A 21,318-nucleotide genomic window follows, 5' to 3' on the forward strand; every position below is an offset into this window, starting at 1 on the left:
ACCACAGCTATTCCAAGAACCACCACCAATTCATGGTCTCCTGAAGAACTGGCGAGGGAATATGAAAGAGAACAAGCTTTAAAATCGGCTTCTTATACACCGATAGATTTGGGGGGATGACCTGTTGGATGGGTTTTCCCCAAGATGAACTTAAGAGATTAGAAGATTAAGGAAGAAAAAGATGAGAATAACTGAAACAACTGATGATACACTGAAAAATCAAAGAATTAGGGGGAAGACCAAAAGAATTTCCTTGAAGAAACGGCAATGTATAAAAAAATTTCGTGATGAATTTGCAAAAGAAATAGGTGAAACAACTGATGAATCAGAAGAAGAAGAATTTGTGGCAAATTTAGATATAAATATCAATAAAGATGTATTATCAGAATGGGAATTACCCATATTATCAGAGTTAGTAGTAAGCAAAGATAAAGACTATTGGATAAAAACAAGAAAAGAGGTTACTAAAAATTTAAAGAAATGTACTCGTAATATAAATAAATACAGTAAAGAAAACCCAGATGAAAAAACTGAATTTGCAGATGCAGAACCTATGGCTGCGGGTGAGTATGTTTCGGAGTTAGAATCAGACAGAGAAAATCTTAGAAAATACAATGAACGCTTATCAAAAATGATTAATGACTCAGAAGTATTTGGAAAGGGAATAAGATATCACAATCCATATAAAATTTCACCAAATGGGCAATATGGTAATTTAATTATTGATCTTAATAAACTTTATGGTCAAAACAAATGGTTGCTAAAAATAACACTGGAAAGAAGTAAATTTAAAACTAAGTATAATATTTAATGATCGATTAATAAAAGATATAACATTAACAAAAGCATTCAATTCATTCTAGAAAAATATTTAAAGAATTAACAGAAAAAACAGGATTACCTATCAATAAAAATCTATGGGAAAATTTAAAAAAAGTAATTTGAGGACAGGGTTATGTGTTGTCATGTAATCCAAAATTTGGTTTAAGACTGGAGTTAATTTGCGGTTCATTGATGCTGGAAATAATAATGAGAACTAAAAAATTAAGGTATTATGGAGTAGACCAATTATTAAAAATAAATAAATTTTACCAGAACAACATTTAAATGTTATATAAAAAATATTTTTCTTTATTATAAAAAATGGACAAAAATTAGTATTAAGTTCTGAAACATTTTAAAAATGATAATAAAATACTCCAGGTGATTTTACAGTCAGATTCAGACGTCCCTTTTAAATTTTTGATAAAAATAAAACTTATGTTGTTTTGGGTTTTGGGTAGTATTAACACATGACTTTCTCTTGGCATAATATTAGTGACGAATACGATAATAAAAAAAATTCGTTATAATAATGGTAAAGATGGAAAGATATTATTTTACAAATGGTTCATACAGTTACACAGATATTAATATTATATCAAAGAAACCTTAATAAGTAATGGTGATTATGAATTTGATAATCAGACATTGCTCCAAAATTTGGAAATTTGATTTAAGTAGTTTTAAGATTTTGATTTCAATTCAGATAATTTTTTGCTGGATTTAAGAATGTCAATTTTCATACATTGCTTGGATTTGAGAAAAAAAGCATTGAGAAATACTGAATGGGGAACACAACACCAAATATAACTAACTCTGTGGATACAATTTACATTCATTGTGATCTTATTTATAATTCACTTGTTGATGGTAATTTCAGTGATATTTTTCTATGCTTTAAGTACTGCAGATTTAACAAGAGCTTATCCATTTACAAAAAAACCAAACAGAGTTGGATATTCTGAAATTAATAATATATTATAAATTCAATAAAAATAATATTACAGATGTAATTTGGTAGATAATTATTTTAATGGGGTTGAACAAGTTTTACACTAATTTTTAAAAGAAATTAATAATAATTAAAAAAATTTTAGTTTATATAATGTACAAGAAAGTTTATGACAAAAATAAAGGAATTTTATTTATGTTGATGCTCACACGGGAGAAGAAAATATACACGGTACAGGTATCTTTGACACTTTAACAAAATTGTTTTCAAGTGGAGTTGCATCTTCAATTAGCACAGCTGGAAAAAAAGCTCTGGAAACGGCAGGAAAAGCCGCGCTAGAAAGTGGAACAAAAAAGGTTGGAACGGAAGTTGGAAATTTAGCTGCTAATAAAATTGTTGAAAAATTTAAAAAGAAACCTGCTCCGGTAGTTGGTGATTTAATTGCTAAGGAATTACAAGAAAAGAATAACAGCAAAAATAATGAGGAGGGGGATATTAATATGAGAATAAATAGAATATTGTCAGGATCGGGGGCGCGTAAACGTATTAACAGATTAATTTATAAAAAAGTAAAATAATATATAATATATACATGTTTAGAACAAAACAATATTGTGAAAGATACGAACTAACTCCTATTCAATTAGATACAGCCTTAATATCTGTCTTGGGAAATAATGTTAAGCAACAAAAAAACGGATATCACTTTACAATTAATGATAGAAGTTCATATTTTGATTGGTTTAATGGTTATTTTGAAGTAAGTTTTATAGTTAATAAACTTGCTAATGGTAATAATTATGGTGGTGAAGATCAAATTGCTTTAATTAACAATGCAGCTTCATTAATTGATCAGTTAGTGGTTAAACAAAATGGAAAAATTGTGTATGATTGTAATAATTTATACAAGGTAATAAATGTAAAAAATTTAGTTGAACTATCTAAGGATTATGCAGAATCAACTGGAACAAATGAATTTATCTCTTTAGATACTGATGCTGTTGCTGAGAGTAGGGATGATCAAGCCGGATATAATAAAGGTTTTGCTATTAGAAAGGGATTAATCCAGGGTGGTAATGAGGTAAATACTAAGATTCCGTTAAATAATTATTCATTTTTTCATGGTTTAGAAACTAATATTTTACCTCCAAGTCAAATTCAAATAACACTGCAGCTGACGGATGATGATGAATTAATTTTTAGAGCTAATGCTGCTGATGCTGGTAGAGTAATTGTAACAAAATTAATTCTATGGGTTCCACGTTTAATTTTCAATGAATTTGGACTTAATCTAATTGCTGAAAGATTTACAAAAGCAAGATGGTCAGACCTTCGGGAAATGGTGACACAATCAACTGATACAAAAACAAAATAATATAACCTTTAGAATAACAGCTGGTATTAACAAAACCACAACATGTTTTTGTTTATTTACAACGGCCTGATAAAAGTAATTCACAAGAACATAATCCACATTTATTAGATACATTTAAAATTAATGCAGCAAATGATAATTGCACTTTGAGCTCCTGTCGTCTTGAAGTTGGTAATGGTGTTTTTTATCCAGAAACAGAATACACAAGTATATCAAGAATATATGATGTTTGTAATTACTATTTATTATAAACAAAATAATAAGACTACTGGAAGTCTGCTAAATAGATCAAACTTTATGGTTTATTTTGGATTTGTTCATTTTAACTTGGAATATAAAAAGGAAGTAATAACAGAAGATTCTAAGCATATTACATTAACAGCTAAGTTAAATATTGCACCAGCAGCTAATATTCGTGTTTACGCAATTGTATTGTATGAGGAAACAGTTGAAATAAATACCATTGGAAATGAACTTGTTATTGTTTAAATAAAATTAAAATTTAAAAATAAAGTAAAAATTAAAATAAATTTTAAATATATAATGACATCAAATTATATTGAATATAAAGTTAACCTAACAGATGGGCAAAAGAAACATTTAGCACAGGCTTATAATAATAAAATTCCACATACGTTTAGATTAAAACATGAACAATTGCGTGGAAACTTCCCTTTACTTTTAACAAAAACACAAATTAATCAAATTGAAAAGTCTATTAGAAATAATAAGGGATTAGAAATTACAATTTCAAAAAAAAAAAAAAAATGTCCAGTCAAGGTCAAAATGGTGGATATTTAGGAGCTTTGGCTGGTTTGTTAGGAAAAACAATTCTTCCAATGGCAGCAAAAATAGCTCCAAAAATATTAGCTCCTCTAGGCATCGGAGCCCTTTCTGGGCTGGCCAGTACCGGTGTCAGTAAGTTACTTGAGAATGGTATGATTTCGGTAGCTAATGATAAGAGAAATATAATATCACCATATCTTACACCTAATCAAAGAAAGCAACTAGTAGGATCTGGAGTGATTAAATTAACACAAAAACAAAAACAAAACGTTGGGTTCCTGGGTATGCTGGCTGCTAGTCTAGGAATACCTTTAATTACATCTTTGTTAAGTGGTAAGGGACATGGTCGGGGTATACAGATTGATTCTCAGAGGAGACCTTACAGACGAATTCCTATAGTAAAAAAAATAATTTATAAACAAACCAATATCTAACTTTGAAATTGAACAATGGGTAAAACAACTCGGTATAACAAACTTTAGGGGTGTATTTAGTAGAAATAATTTACCAAAAACAAAAGAAAGGGTTGAATGCGGAATAATCAATTTAGATGGTTCTGTTGGACCTGGAACACATTGGGTTTGTTATGTAAATAACATGTACTCTGATCAAACCAGAGGTTTTCGGAAAAGTACTTTGTACTTTGATCCATTTGGACTTCCTCCACCGAAAGAAGTAATTAATTATATACCTGGAGTCAAGTATAACAACATACAATATCAAGACAAAACAAGTACACTCTGTGGTTACTATTGTTTATTTTTTATAAAAATGTTACAACATGGTATAAACATTTATGATTTATTGTATAAAACACTGAGAGTAAACAATGTAAAACATAATGAACAAACAATTATAAATTATTTTAATAAATAAGGACATGTAAATTTTTCTTCTTTTTTTTTTCCTTTTTAAATATATGTTTTTTTTTCATTTGGTTAAACCGGAGGTGTTCATTTGGTTTAACCCAAGTTCTGCTAAAGATTTTCAGGGTACAAGTGTACCGAGTTAGTATTTTAAGACAGAAACTTAGTTTCTACTAAAGTTTAGGGTAGGGTTAAAGTGCACTTACAAAATGGGGACAAGAGGTCAAGTGGGGTCAAATTGGTTCAAAAACGCTATATTTAATACTACTCTGGAAGACTGTGTAAACCGATGCAGGCTTATCTCGCGAATGTACGACTAATAGACAACATGTGTAGAAGAAAACCCCTAGGTGAATTTAAGAATAATTTATACACGTGTATAGAACGCATCTTCTTCCTGAATTTAACAGTTAAAATTTGATGAAAAAATGTGTTTCTGAAAATAGACAATCTCATGCAATTTTTTAACATAATTAATAATGTTTGATATGCGAATGAAATATTTTTATAAGCGCATGTTCAGGCCTTTATGAAAACAAGTAAATATCTTTAAAGTATTCTAGCAAAATTATACCAGTTAGTTTTATAACTAAAAACATTCAACACACTTTCTATCCAACCTAATTCCAACGTCTCCCAGACGTCTAAGTCTGACGTCTATTAGACGTCGTGAATATGACGTTGGATTTAGGTCGCCGACGTCGCGACCAAAATCCAACGTCTAACCAACGTCGGTACGACGTCAGGTGTTTACTGGGGAATAGGTAAACAGTTGATAAAAATATTGTTCGTATACCAACAATTGCAAGAAGTTCATTGTGACGTTACGCACGATGTTCGTACACTTTTGTCTTTTTAGATGATACACGGCCTAAATTCAGATGTATTGAGCACTATACCCGACGCACTTTGATGACCAATATATCAAATTCTAATATGCTTGTCTCTGTTTAAACACTCTTACGCTAGAATGACGTCACGTTAACGTGCGATGACGTCAAAGATTTTGTTGCGACCAAGAAAGAGCGCTTCTATATTTTATCTACTGTTTTAGATTAAGGGCATATTAGAATCGAAATAATTTATAGCAAAAGAGTGTTTTAACACTATTTATCACAGGTTTGACGTGGCGGCAGTGTAATAAAGCCATTAAATAAAAATGATGATACACAAGTGTAATTAAGAAATAATATATCTCATCCAGTGATTTGTCGTTGAATAAATCATTGTTTGGAGTTCAGATGCGAAGGAATTATATCACGAGGGCGCAGCCCGAGTGATATAATAATACGCATCTGAACGACAAACAGTGATTTATTCAAGAGCAAATCACTGGATGAGATATATAATTTCGATTCTAACATGTAAACAAGGATTTTTAAGTACATCCTTGACGATATTCATTAAATATTTGCCCGTTTTCAATCGGTTTCTTTTCTAGCGCGCCGCTATGCCGTTTGACGCCATGACGTAATAACTGTGACGTCAGAACAGTGATTAGTTGTATTATAATTCACTGTTTTCTGCCTTCTTTGTTTAATAAGAAAATGAATCGGATCGTGTTAGAATAAAGCTTTGACGTCGTCGTCGTTTATAGTATAGGAGACGTTGGTCAAATTGACTTGTTTATATAGTAAAGGAAAGTAGAATTGTTGATGTTTCGACAAGAATGGCTAACATATGATAAAAAGAATATTACATTTGTGATTTTCCACATTGAATTTATTAAACGAGTTGAATAAAATTGATAAAATGCTCGAAAAGACACTCATGTAATATCCTCTATTTATACACTCGGGCGGTCATACGTCGTACAAATAATTTCACTCGGGCTGCGCCCTCGTGCAATTATTACGCCCGACGTATAACCGCCCATTGTGCATAAATAGTGATAAAGCACTCTTTTGCTATAAATTATTTCTTAAATAAAGAGACATTCACTGCACTTTATTAGAAAACACCAAGTAAAGTGTTATATATTGAGTAAAAACGTTATGTAGACGGGTAACAATTTCAAACAGGCGCTTACTTAAATTTGTTAATAACGCCTTTGTTAACGCGAGAAAAAGTCAAATAACGTTACCCTGAATGCCGTCTGCAGATGGCGTCAGTGTCGGAGCTGAAAACATTTGACGTCATACGCACAAAACAAATCCTAAACAAGTACAGTAGACGATTGGATATTTTGCGAAAAGTTTAGAACGGTAAGCGGGTTTATTTTAAAATTATATATCTTATTTTAGATTTGTTTTCATATTTTCATTTTTGAAGGCTAAATGTTCTTGCAAATAATTTTAAATGCTACAAACATTGTTAGAAGTTGGAATAAATTTCAAAAGTCTGTGTCTAGTAATAATGTCACAAAGTAGAAAATTAACGTAGTCTTGCAAATTTTGGCGATGTATGTACTATTTCAGACCTGAATATTTACTTTATCGTGATAGATAGTTCACAAATGTAAATATTTATACAATGTTATTTTCAAGATAATTTCGAAATTGTATTCGGTAATTAAATATTTAGATATATGATTACTTTATCGTTATAATTGAATGTCCAGTGAAAATGTCACAAAACTGATGTAACGTCTTATTTCCTCGACGTTACAGTACTGTATGTAGCGTTTTTTTTCTATAGTTTATGATTATGTATTCATTCATATACGTAGAATAGTTTTAGGAAACTGATCCCATGTATTTTGTCAAATATTGACATTGCTTTCTTTTCACTTAACTTCTATATTTTATAATAATACACTGCATAATACTGCATTTTTCAACTTATTGCTTTAGGAAAGCTATTATGTCTTCAACAGAAAGTGCCAGAATAAAAGCAATTAATGACACAAAATGGCAGAGACGAACAGAAACTCGACTCCTTTCATAGAAACAAACATATCAAACAGACGATACTACAAGGCAATTGCGATGTTACGAAAGGTTCGTTACAATACAAGTACTGTAAAATCTGGCCCCGTGCTTATAGTTTTATGCTTAACTCAATTCCAAGCTCAAACGTAAGATGCTTTGAACAGGTATGTTCTCATATTTTACTAGACCTTTTTATTTAAAAATATGGATAGTCCAATAAGCTTACAAAGTTGATTTACAAACAAATGTATTTTAATTGCCGCTCTTCACATATACAAGAAAATCAAAATTCATGCTGCTCGAAAAATATTTTATAAGCACGGGGCCAAATATTTTTTGCGGGTTTGGAATTTTGCAAATTTTAAATTCTGAAGTTGTTCATGAGGTTAACTTTATTCAAATTTAAATTTTCAGATCAAAATATTTCGAATCTCATTTAGAGGATTATGTCACCGGCCCTGCTATTATATTTACGATGTGTGAAATAGGTTCGATAATTTTCAAAGTCGTCATATTAGCACTTGTCATTCTAGCGGCAATTGTATAGAGCTGCCTCTGCTACCAGTGCAGATCAAGATCAGACTGCGCCGCTATTAATCTCGCATTACCGATTTTAATGTTTTAATTTTGTAGACAACAGAGGAAGACATGTATCTGAAGCGGCATTAAACAACGGGAAAGGGAGAAACATCTGAAGGATATGCGTAATAAGAGACAAAAGCGGTGGAGAGATAAACAAAAAATACATCAAAATGAGGACACTTCTTACAAGTTTTCGAATAAAAAAAGTATAGAGTTATTAAAAAATTAAAGAATTTTCTCCCGCCATCTACACCAGCTAGAGCTGCAACAATATCAGCTTATTTACAACGGGATAAATCACCAACTGTTAAAAGTTTGCAGAAAAAGGGCGAACTACTCACACCAGAAGAAAAGGACACTATGACACTAGGAAATGCAGTTTCAGAGGACTTGAAATCGACAATAAAAAGTGCAAAAACGAAACGAACGGACGATTCGAGGATTGCCATGAATTTCATTAGTGCATCTCTAAGTGGAGAATCAATAGCGAAATCGAAGTCAAAAACGAAACTTACAAAGAGACTTTCTGTAAATAAAAAATGAATTTTCAGTGGATCTAAGAGAAACAAAGTGTATCACACAGAAAAGGCCGCATTTATATTCACGGAAAGAAAAACACGTTCAAATGCACTGACTGAAGATGTAAAAAGAATGATATATGACTTCTGGTGAGGACCAAACAGTGCGAGGCCGACTGGAAACACGTCCGATGTGAAAAGAGTCAGAATAGGACCAAAACAGTACTCTAGTCGTGCAGTTTATATTTTAGAAAAGACTCAGAATAAAGTATTTTTAGAAATTCACGAGAAGCATCCAGAAATTAAAATATCGCAAAGAATGTTTGAAAACAGTAAACCATATTTTGTTCGTCCTGTACGACCTAAGAATGACTTGTTGTTGCAGATATCACATAGAAGCCAGGACATTGTTCAAAGCATGTATGGATTTCAGGAAATCTCTCGCAGCATCGGAACACGATATGTATAAAATGTACAATAATTTATCTGAGTTTGCGTCAGCTACACTTTGTGATAAAACTGAAGATGGGCTCTACCGGAAGGCGTGCTTGGACAGGGAATGTGCGAACTGTGGAGTGTCAAAGTTAACGTTTCACGACACTGAACTGTCTTCAGAAATCGACTCCCCGGATATGAAGTGGGAAAAATATGACTATGAAAAATGGAACAAGAAGAAAATTAACTCTAGTACAGAAAAATACCAAACCCAAAGAGATGTTCGCTTACCTAAAGAAGGTCATGGAAACGTAGGCCCCCTTCCTGGCCATCAGTTTCGCGCAATATGGCAAAATGAACAACGTAAATCTTTAATTACAAATTTACCGAAAAACCATTGTGTCTGCGTCCATGATTTTTCTGAGAACTATCGCCGTATCAAGCAAAAAGAAATACAGTCGTCTTATTTCCAGAGAACAGAGGTATCGACACATATAACTTTAATATACAGACATGCAGTTTTAGAAGTTGACTGAATCAGTAGTACTGAAATTAAACCAAACATTATCGGTGAACAATTCTTTGTAATATCACCGGAAGACAGTCACGATCAGCATTTCACACGTGTTACACAGACGAAAATTGCTGAGTATCTGAAATCCACTAACTATGATTGTACCGTTATGCACGAATTTTGCGATGGTTGCCAGTGCCAGTATAAAAGTCGACATTGTTTGAGCGACCTTACTGTGTCTGTGAAAGATCTAGGATATAGATCCATTTATCGATTTTTTTTCGAAACCAGTCATGCAAAAGGCCCACAAGATTGGGGATGGCTCGTGAAGAATCTAGCAGATGCAGCTGTCGCTCGTGGAAAGACCCGGATTCAGTGTGCCATGATTTGTATTTGTTTTCCTGCAAATTTCTACAGGAAACAAAGTCACATAAATTTAAACGTCGTATCTTTAGATATGTTGCAAATATTCTAAGAAATACTGTCCAAAGCAATTCCAGAAAATAGGAAGATTCACCAAGTTAAAGCTACTAAAAACTCGAATAGCTTACAAATTAGAAATACAACATGTTACCAATGTGAAAATTGTATCGACGGACAGATAGAACGGTCTGAAAATATTGAAACAGTCGGGGCGGTGAGGCCTTTAAAAGTTCAAAATGTATTACGGGATCAAAGTGATGTCATTAATGAAAGCAATAATGAAAATATATCGGGTTACATAAAACGCGGGACAATAGAAGCCGTTCTTTCACAAAACGATGCTGAAGAATTTTATCTGTTTAAATGCACTACCAAAGAAGAACTGAATAACACTGAAACAGATTCATGGAACGCAACGCATCATGCCGGTAGCGTAGTTTTAAAGGGCAAATATTTCAGAAAACTTGAAAATTTATAATACAAACTCATTCGTGGAAAGCATGCAATTGTCCCTGTTCAATCTGTGATGTATATTTGTACAGAAACCACATGTAAAAAAGGACATACTTCGATTAAATGAAGATGAACTGCAGGACATTTTACAATGTTTGAACATGTGCAGATTGATTGCATAAAACATTCACGTTGTTCAATGTGATGTATGCATAAAATATTTATACATGTACCAGATTTAGTATTTGTATACATGACAAGACAGCAATTAAAGACATATACTTTTCTTAATTATCTTAATAAATACTGACATTTACATTTTTGTTTCTATTACGATAACGTTTTTGCATAACCTTTAAGAACGTCAATTTTTGACGTCAGATTTTGACGTTTTCGACGTTACCATTCGGTATACCAACATCGTGCGTAACGTCTGTACGAGTTATAGTTTTTGTTTTATGGATGAATCATGTCGAATTCATAACAGCTTTTACAATAGTTGTTTCCCTTATGTAACTGACAGCGCGCTCGACTATTCTCAGTGCTTGATAGTATAATGTAAGCTATGAGTAAAATTTTAACATTACAATAAGCATATTCTAAGTCGAAAAGGGGCCATAATTCAGTCAAAATGCTTGATAGAGTTGTCTGCTCCTCTTTACAGACTGGGGTCATGATGGTAAACAAGTATGCAAAATATGAAAGCAATATCTCAATGAACTTTGAAAATATTGGGGTGGTACGCAAACTTTAACATTATAATAAGCATATTCTAAGTCAAAAAGGGGGCATAATTCAGTCAAAATGCTTGATAGAGTTGTCTGCTCCTCTTTACAGACTGGGGTCATGATGGTAAACAAGTACGCAAAATATGAAAGCAATATCTCAATGGACTTTGAAAATATTTGGGGTGGTACGCACACTTTAACATTACAATAAGCATATTTAAGTCGAAAAGGGGCCATAATTCAGTCAAAATGCTTGACAGAGTTGTCTGCTCCTGTTTACAGAATGGGGTCATGATGGAAAATAAGTATGCAAAATATGAAAGCAATATCTCAAAGGACTTTGAAAATATTTGGGGTGGTACGCACACTTTAACATTACAATAAGCATATTCTAAGTCGAAAAGGGGCCATAATTCAGTCAAAATGCTTGATAGAGTTGTCTGCTCCCGTTTACAGAATGGGGTCATAATGGTAAACAAGTATGCAAAATATGAAAGTAGGATAGCTCCCCTATTCTTCGAATAGTCGAGCTAAAAATGATAAAATCAACGAAAAACTTACTCATTTAACATTTTAAGAGCTCTTGGACATTACTGAAACTTCATAAAGTTGCACACGTTTTACGAAATGTCCTAGAAGTATAGTATCATATTTAAGGTGGAATGCGCCCCAAATTTTTTTGCCGAATTTCGTCCTGAAATTTTTACTGTACAAAATTCAGGATATATGCAATTGAGCTCCGGTTTTACTTTGTCACCATATTGTTCGTGATTTTTGCTATTGTGTCACAAACATGGCCCCTGACGTCACTTTTAAGATTTACGCATAGGACGTCAGAGACGATATTGTGACGTCAGAACGGAAAAACTCACATCAAGTTTTGTTACAAATTTAGCTTTAAAATCCAGTTTATAAAAAATCGACTCGATAAAAAAACGTAAAATTTTGATATGTTGTTTCACAGTGTGTGTACGTCTAGTAGACACATAAATACTTAGGGGTCACCGACCTTAATTTTTCAATATTTGACGATATTTTACCCCTACCCCATGAAGAAATGACACGTTTAATCGTCATTTTTTTAACAAAATAATGTAAAGAATATGCGAAGCTGCATGTATTAACGGTAATTTCGGAGTGAATTGATGAAATGAATCGACATGAAAGTATTGAGAGACATTTGGTGAGATTTGCTAAGAAAGTGTTAAAGAAAAAGTCGAATTTTTTAAAACATGTTATAACATTCAGGTGATCACGGACCTGTTCCGAAAAGAAGAATTGTAGATATGAAATATCTTAATGAGCTATTTGATAAAGGGTGTAAATTATGTAAACGACATTTCGCATTATCGAAAATACTTTTGATCATTGGTTAATCAACATGCATTATGTGCGTTGATTCCTTGATATGACTTATAATTATTCAAATTCAAGTGTTTAGATTGTGAACACGAAACTACATTTCTACATCTATATCCAGAGCATATGGAAAAACAGATATGGCTTTTACTTTTTCCGTACTTCTTAAATCTGAACGCTGCAACTAGTAAGGGTTTTATGAAATGTTTTCTAGTATTCATTATTATTAAGAGCTTGTAACTGCACTTGATCAGAAGGTTCCCGCTAAGAAATAAATTATTTGTATCGGACCAGCAGTTGTGCTTGATTGTAATAAAAAGACACTGTCTCAAGAATAAATTCTCTGCGTCTGACCAGCTGCAATAATAGTCATCTGAAGATCTTTTTTTAAAGAATAAAGTCTGTTCGCTGGACTAGCTACTCTGCCTTACTATGACCTCACTGTCTTTGTCTCTTTGTCTCGCTCGTGCGGAAGGTCGGGACTTTGATCGCTAGTCGTTTACCAAGGATATAAAAAATAATACCAACTGCTCAGCATTATGCGTATAGAACAGATTCTTCTCTCAACACGTAATCTCGCACGAATGAGATGTGGAGATTGATGTCTAAATTGGTAGAATTTGTTTCATGATTCACAATGAATTAATCCGTGTAAAAAAATATTAATTTCATATCAGATATAGAATCTGGTATTATATAAATATATAAATATTGTTTTCGTGCTGATTATACATGTGAAATGGAGCAACAGTCCGACATGCGTCGATAAATATTTCTGGTAAAATCAGGCAAATCCTCGATCATAAAATTACATATGAACGAAATTTCTAAATGTTTAAAACATGTTTAAGTACCTATTTTCACGAAATCAAATCATCAACTGACCGCATACTAGCTTTTTCAGAAAGCTAAGTTAGCATTTTGCATTAGACTGAGAAGATTAGTAACAGAAAAGACATCTATTCTTAAAGCTCCGAATTTGCATTTTGAAACCATCAGTAGGAATAACAAATGGATAGTAAAAAGTGGATATATTGTCCATAAGTATTGACCTGGCCCTGACCTGGCCCTCAATAGAGAAATAACTACTGTGTAAGTATTCTTTATGATTTAAAAATGTCGCATGTGCAAGTAGCTGCGGGGACAAAACGATTAGCCATCAATCTCGGAGCTGTTGGTTGTAGTCCTCAGTCTAACATCTTTTTTTTCAAATTTTATCTCCAAAATTTACAGGACGGAAAATTAATACACTTTAAAGTATTTATGTGTCTACTAGACGTACACACATTGCGAAACAACATACCAAAATTATACGTTTTTTTATCGAGCCGATTTTTAATAAACTGAGTTTTAATGCAAAATATTTAGCAAAACTTGATATGAATATTTTCCGTTCTGACGCCACAAAATCGTCACTGACGTCCTAAGCGTCAATTTCATTTCACTGAATTTTATACCACTGAGTAGCAATTTCCGTTTGCAAAATGACAATTATTTTGTATTTTTCATTTATATGACATTCAGAGCGCGGGAAAGGAAAAATGCCGAAAACACTCGGAACTGGGCGTTGCACGAAAAGTGACGTCAGGGGCCATGTTTGTGACACAATAGCAAAAATCACGAACAATATGGCGAAAAAGTAAAACCGGAACTCAATCGCATATATCCTGAATTTTGTACAGTATAAATTTCATGACAATATTCGGCAAAAAAATTTGGGGCGCATTCCACCTTAAAACTTTGAACTGTCCGGAAGTGTGACACTTTTCCTGGAATCAGGCATAATTATGTCAATAATCAAGAGCTGTCAGTGGACAGCGCGCTCGACTATTCTCGGTGCTTGATAGTATAATATAAGCATTGAGTAAAAATTTAACATTACAGTAAGCATATTCCAAGTCGAAAAGGGGCCATAATTAAGTCAAAATCCTTGATAGAGTTGCCTCCTCCTTTTTACAGACTGGGGTCATGATGGTAAACAAGTATGCAAAATATGAAAGCAATATCTCAATGGACTTTGAAAATATTTTGGGTGGTACGCAAACTTTAACATTTATTCTAAGTAGAAAAGGGGCCATAATTCAGTCAAAATGCTGGATAGAGTCGCCTCCTCCTTTTTTACAGACTGGGGTCATGATGGTAAACAAGTATGCAAAATATGAAAGCAATATCTCAATGGACTTTGAAAATGTTTGGGGTGGTACGCAAACTATAACATTTGTGTGACGCCCACGCTCACGTTCACGCCGACGCCGGGGCGAGTAGGATAGCTCCCCTATTCTTCGAATAGTCTAGTTAAAAACAATACTTATAACTAGCATAATAAATTTAATGTTTTATTTGCTGTTCAGTTTTCATATAAAACACTTTTTTCTGTATATGATTTTGTTCTGTTTATTTTCATACTGAACCTAAACCTTAACATTTGCTTTGTGCTTACCAGTAACACCACACAGTTAAACTGATGTGATTCATGTCGCACAGTTGTTGGAGATGTTAGCCGATACTCCTGCCACTATCATCTACCCGATATGGGCATGCTCGCTGGGAAAAAGATCAGAATCAGGGTATTGCGAATACAGGCTTGTTTTTTTAACAAACATGCGAACCATTGTTCGTATACACTTTACCGTTCCAGACAAATCTTGAACACGTTTGATGTTTTGTTGTACTGGACATATTTTCAATATTCTATGGCTTACTTTGTCTAGAAAATCAATCAAGTTCATTATTCTTTTCAGAAACCGCTCAGCGCTTGGCGCAGTCTGCTTGTGCCTTTTGGTTGCAGTGTGCACTTTTATGTTACAAGCATAGTTTCCACCACAAACTATTCGCCCGACTTGTCATCCTGCAAAAGAGATGTCAAAATATTACCAAAAATGAAAACGATCGACAAAATAATGCACATTGCGTTTTTGAAAGTGCCAAAGACCGGATCTAGTACATTAGCATGTATATTTCTTAGATTTGGCATAAGGAATAAGTTGGACATATACCTACCAAAGTCGACCGTATTCGTTAGCCCAGAGAAACAGAAGCTTCTGTTAGAGGAGAAAAAGTACTATGACATCTTCGTAATGCATACTTATTATGACAGCACGTTTTTCACGAACATTGTCCCCAGAGATTCGGCAGTCATTGGACTTGTTCGGGAACCAACACAGAGGATTATAAGTCATGCTTTCTATAAGCCTCTAAGAAAGAGGAAAGAGATGAAAAGTCTCTCTGAACAAGAATTCATTCACAAAGTTCTAAGAAATACGACAAAATATGGAGTACAAAATGTTATGGCAACGTTTTTTGGAATGGAAATAAGCCAAACAAAGAAAGATTATATTCATCAGTACCTAGGAAGCTTAAATACTAGTTTCTCGTTGGTTCTTGTTTTAGAAAAATTTAATGAATCTCTGGTACTTCTAAAACGAATTTTGAATTGGTCGTTTGCAGATATTCTGTACGGAGCAAAGAAGGTAAATACGTATGGAAATGTTTCCCTCAGTAAAGAGGAGAAACATAAACTGTTTTCGAACAACATGCTTGATTTTGAAATTTACAATTATTTTAAGAAGGAGTTTAAAAGTAAAATTAAACGAGAAGGGAACGATTTCCAGTTAGAAGTTCTACACTTCGAAAATATTTTACACAACGTAAAAAAGTTCTGTGACATCGCTGTTAATGGTTCCAAAATAGAGTTCCCATCTTCAAAATGGGATCGAAGTTTTGAAGTACTTTCATCAGAATGTAAACTAATTAGACGGAAGATTAATATTGAATATATTGTTGCATTAAGTTCATTTTCTGGCATTTTTCTGTAAAATTTTGTTTTGAGGAATTAGTAAGTTTGAAATGAGTTAGAGCATTTTCTTTTAGCAGTATTTTTTTATCTGTTCAACTTTATTTTTTGTACATGTAAGATTTTTAGTTATTTCATTTTTGAAAATTTTTCACTATTAAAAGACCATTAAATTGAATGTAGTCTGTGATGACTAAAGTTCAGTGAACACCAGTCATTCAGTTGTAAATACAGACCATGCATATGGATGAATTTGTTTGAACTATGGTTTTCAGTCTCATCAGTTGAGTAGAACACAGAAACCATGGGATACCATATGGTTTACACGGAAGGGTTCTGTGCTTTTTGATTGATACTCCGGAACATTTTCGCTATTTTGTGAAAAAACGAGCTGGATGGGCCCCCATTCCGTTTATATCCTGACGTTCAGTAAGGACTACTAAATTAAGAAATGCTATAAAATTGGGCATGGTTCTTGCAGCGGGATCATTGCAGGCTGTTCAAAAAGTGCAAAGTTGATGATTTTGGCATGCTATTTTTCATGGATGGTGTAAACCTTTCGTTTTGATAACTTCCTTTATTCTTGTATGAGAATCCTGATCTTGCCATTAATTAAAAGCACAAAACATGCACGCAATTTATAAAATGGCCACCCTGATTCTGCTCATAAGGGAAGTGCAATATTGCGAGACCATCCGTGCCCAAAATTTTCGCATCTAAGTGTACCCTGCTACCTTATAAAATTAGTGAAAGATATCAATGTAAACGTCACGCGGAGCTTCCTTTTATTTTTAGATCTTTTTTTTCGTCGGCTGCTACAGTAGTTATATTTCATTATGCGATAGAATTTACAAAAACATTAGAGTTTTCTGCAAAAACCAAGTATGCATTGTTTTGCATTAATAAAGAAAGAAACACACAGTAGGCTTTCCTTAAACCCAAACAAGTTGAATGCGTTAGAAAAATAATAATATACAAATCATAGACTATACTTATTTTACACAGATCCGATATGAACTATAGATGACCGGAATTATTTGCGCTTATCAGTTGTGTATTGCATAGTTTCATAGTTGTAGGTTTAACATGATTGTTATGTTTGTTAATTGACAAATTTTGCTTTGGGGGCAAGGGACAGTAAATTTAAAAATTCCACAATTCTGCGCTAATACCAATGCGAAAAAAATCATAAAAATGCCAATTTTGAGAAATTCCAGGGAAGTGTTGAACGGATGTATTTCATATAGATCTACATAGCACTTAATCGTGTGACATTTTCAGCCTTCCGATGTGATAAAAACGAGTAAAACTCCGGTTTCAGGACACTAAATTTTGAGGCAAAAATGACCCAAAAATGCACACCTTTCGCGACCTGTACCGTATTCACCTAAAATATAATATTATTATGTATATTTTTAAAGCATGTGACCAGACGAAAATAATGGTGGAGAAAAAAGCGTCTCATTACCGTGTACTTTTTCCGCAAATTTGAGCTGAATCTGATTAATGCCTTTGAAGTACAGCTACCTATTTTATTTAAAAACAAACGTACCCGGGCCACAATACGAAACTGTCCCCTGCCACATTTCGAGGATGAAGACAATTTTCTATGAGCATTCAATACCAAGGTTTATATTGCGCTACATTTCTCTTAGGGAAAGCCTGGCTATTTTAGATAAGCATTCGCGCGGCGGATCATGGTATTGATACATGTAATTTGGTTTGTTACTGACTGTATTGCTAGGACAGATCAGTGGAACAAACTACAAATGGAATTAATTTCAATTCCGACTTAGAAAAAAATATTTATAATCTTGCCCCTAGTGATAGAATAAATACTAAAAATTACCAGAGTTATTGTTTTAATTGTTCCAGTGCAAATTTCTTGATTTCCAAGCACAAATGAAAAAGTAAAGAAATCAAGGCTTACCGAAAGAAAATATTATATGCAAAGTTTCACGTTCCGTCTACATGTAATATCTGACATAAAACTATTACAGTAAACTCCGGTTATAGCGAATTCCTCGGGACAAGCAAAATTTTCTTGTTATAACCGGAGTTTTTTTATGTAGGGATAACGCATGTTTTTTTGTGTTATAACATCTGCAGAATCCCGAGGGATTGGCTGGTGCCCGAGCCCGGTAGGGTGAGAGTACCAACGTTTCCCGAGGGATTCTGAAAATGTTATATTACGAATGAACATGTGTTAACGCTATTCTAGCATAAAGCACGTAAAACTGATAAACGAATAAATTACACCTCAACGTCATTAAATTTGTATGAACCGCGCGGGAATGTCTGCGTTTTTTTTTCCACGTTTTTTCCGCGCATTTCATGGAAATGTAATGACGTTGAGGGATAATGTATTCATTTATTAGTTTTTTTCGCGTTTTATGCTAGAACAGCGTTAGCGCTTGTTCATTTCGTGTTATAACATCCTCAGAATCCCTCGGGATTCTGCAGACGTTATAACACGAAAAAAAAAACATGCGTTATCCGTACATAGACATCGCGTCAGAAGGACTTCGGACACTATCATATGCTTCTAGCCTACATTTTAAATGCAAATTTCTCATTAAGCATTTAAACAATACCCAAATCGTTTCAAGTCAATGATAAACCAATGTGTTAGTTAACTTATTACAGCTGAAACTGATTTGTATCTGTTCCTATCAAGATGTTTTTCTTATTTTATCTGGGCCAGGGTATATTTTCTTGAAAAAATAAAATGTTTAATTTCCGTAAAAATATAATGTCATCACTTTACGGAAGTTTTAAATATATGAATTCCAGTCGAAAAAAGTGACAAAATCAGTTTATTTAAGGAAAAAATAACATTCTAAGATTAAAATCTTATGAATAAATAAAATAGAAAACGATATTTTTGCAAACAACCTGTACTTGATTTATCTATACACTGTTCGTAATGTAAAGTTATTGATGCATTACATGTGTGAATAGGTACATGTATAAGTGACCGGTCAGTTCTATTTCAGTGGTTCAGGTAGTTATTTAAGTACATGTACATGTCTGTATAGCTCTGTTATAAGTGATGGCAGATATTGGTGTGCTGTATAATATTAATACTAAGATCAAAGTACTGAAAGTACAGAAAGGCTGGCTACCACAAAACACTGGTACATTATTACGGGTACGGCAATTTTCCTAACCATCGTCTAGGGAAGGGATGTGACTAAACAATAATCATTAACAGTCCGGTTTATAGCCGGGTTCGAGCCCAAAATTTCCCTCATACCGTCAAGAAAATCGCCGCATCTGATCAGTGTTCATACATTCATACATATGTGTGCGTGCGGGCGTGCGTGCATGCGTGCGTGTGTGTGATAGCATATCGAAATATAGATACGGAGTTTGTTTCCTTTATATTTTATCTGATATAATGTCCCTCAATCTTTATTATCGCTTCTTTAGAAACATATATAAACGATTATGGCACGCCGATTGTTCAATAATAACGTGAACCCAGGTTCACGGTCGAAAAACTAGGATTAACAATAGATAAAGTAGGGTTTTCGAATGTAAAACCAGGTTTTTCTAACACATACCCATATTTTCGAGCGAAAACACGCCCGTGAACCCATGTTTCAACTAGGTTTTTCAATTGAACTTTGAATTTCGGCCGTATTCTAAGTTCACGAGCGTTGACCTATGTTCACGGGAGTAAACCAGGGTTCACATATGTTAACGATCGAGAACTTACGTTTACGACCGTGAAATTGGGTTTACGACCGTAAACATAGGTTTACGCTCATGAACATAGGATAGTGACCAAAAAACATAGTTTTGTTCGAGAAACCAAGTTTTTCGAACGTAAACCTAGGTCCAAGTTCATAAACTATGGTTCACGCTCGTAAACCCAAGTTCCTGGCCGTAAACATAGGTTCACGTCCGTAAACAATGGTTCTCGGCAATCAAATTATCAAATAATTACATTATTGGCCGAAAAACTAGGATTATCGAATACTAACATAAATTTTCGAGCGAACACACAGGATAACGGACGTAAACTATAGTTTACTCTCTTGAACTCATGTTTACGTCCGATAAACTAGGTTTCTCGATTGAACTTTTACTTTGATGCACAAGTTAATCAAGATGGTTCATCACAACAATACTCTATGCTCGCCTTAGTTTGATATGGAAAACCCATAATATCTAAGATTTTGCAAACATCTTTCCCGCACAATTTTCATTCAGTGTTTTGTGGTAGCCAGCCTTGCTGTACTTTCAGTACTTTGATTCGATCATGAATCTAAGTTCACGTTATAATTGGGCAATTGGCGTGCCATAACCGTTTATATATGGTTAAAAGAAGCAATAATAAACATTGAGGGACATAATATCAGGTAAAGTATAAAGGTAGCAAACACAACATTTATACTTCGATATGCAACCCCCTCCCCGCCCACACATATACACAAACACATTTATGAATGTATGAACACTGATCAGATGGGGTGATTTTCTTGTCGGTATGAGGGAATACCACTATAAACCGGATTGTAAATGATTATGGTCTAGTCCTGTTCCTTCCCTAATACGATAATTAGGAAAATTGCCGGACCCGTAATAGTGTACCTCCTTCTTTTAAAAGTATTCCATTCCTACCATAGGCTGCTTTAACTAATTTTTCAGGAAGGCGTAGGTTTAAGCCCCACTAGGACCAATCTTTGTTCATTATATTTCTTCTTTCTAGTAAGAAAAACTTTTTTTACAATACTTATCATTGATTTGTCGTACAAAAGCGGACATTTTTCATTTGATTAGCCATTTCTTGCTGTTTAGATTGAATTGAACCTGAAGGGTGAATGTTTAGACATC

At 33.6% G+C, this 21,318-nt stretch overlaps 1 pseudogene; it reads left to right on the forward strand.

The window, feature by feature from the left end:
• The first annotated feature begins 7,650 nt into the window (after window positions 1-7,650).
• LOC123550461 (uncharacterized) lies at window positions 7,651-17,499 on the forward strand (annotated as a pseudogene).
• Window positions 17,500-21,318: the final 3,819 nt, after the last annotated feature.

The sequence above is a fragment of the Mercenaria mercenaria genome, chromosome 6, assembly GCF_021730395.1.
Source record: "Mercenaria mercenaria strain notata chromosome 6, MADL_Memer_1, whole genome shotgun sequence".
NCBI lineage: Eukaryota > Metazoa > Mollusca > Bivalvia > Venerida > Veneridae > Mercenaria > Mercenaria mercenaria.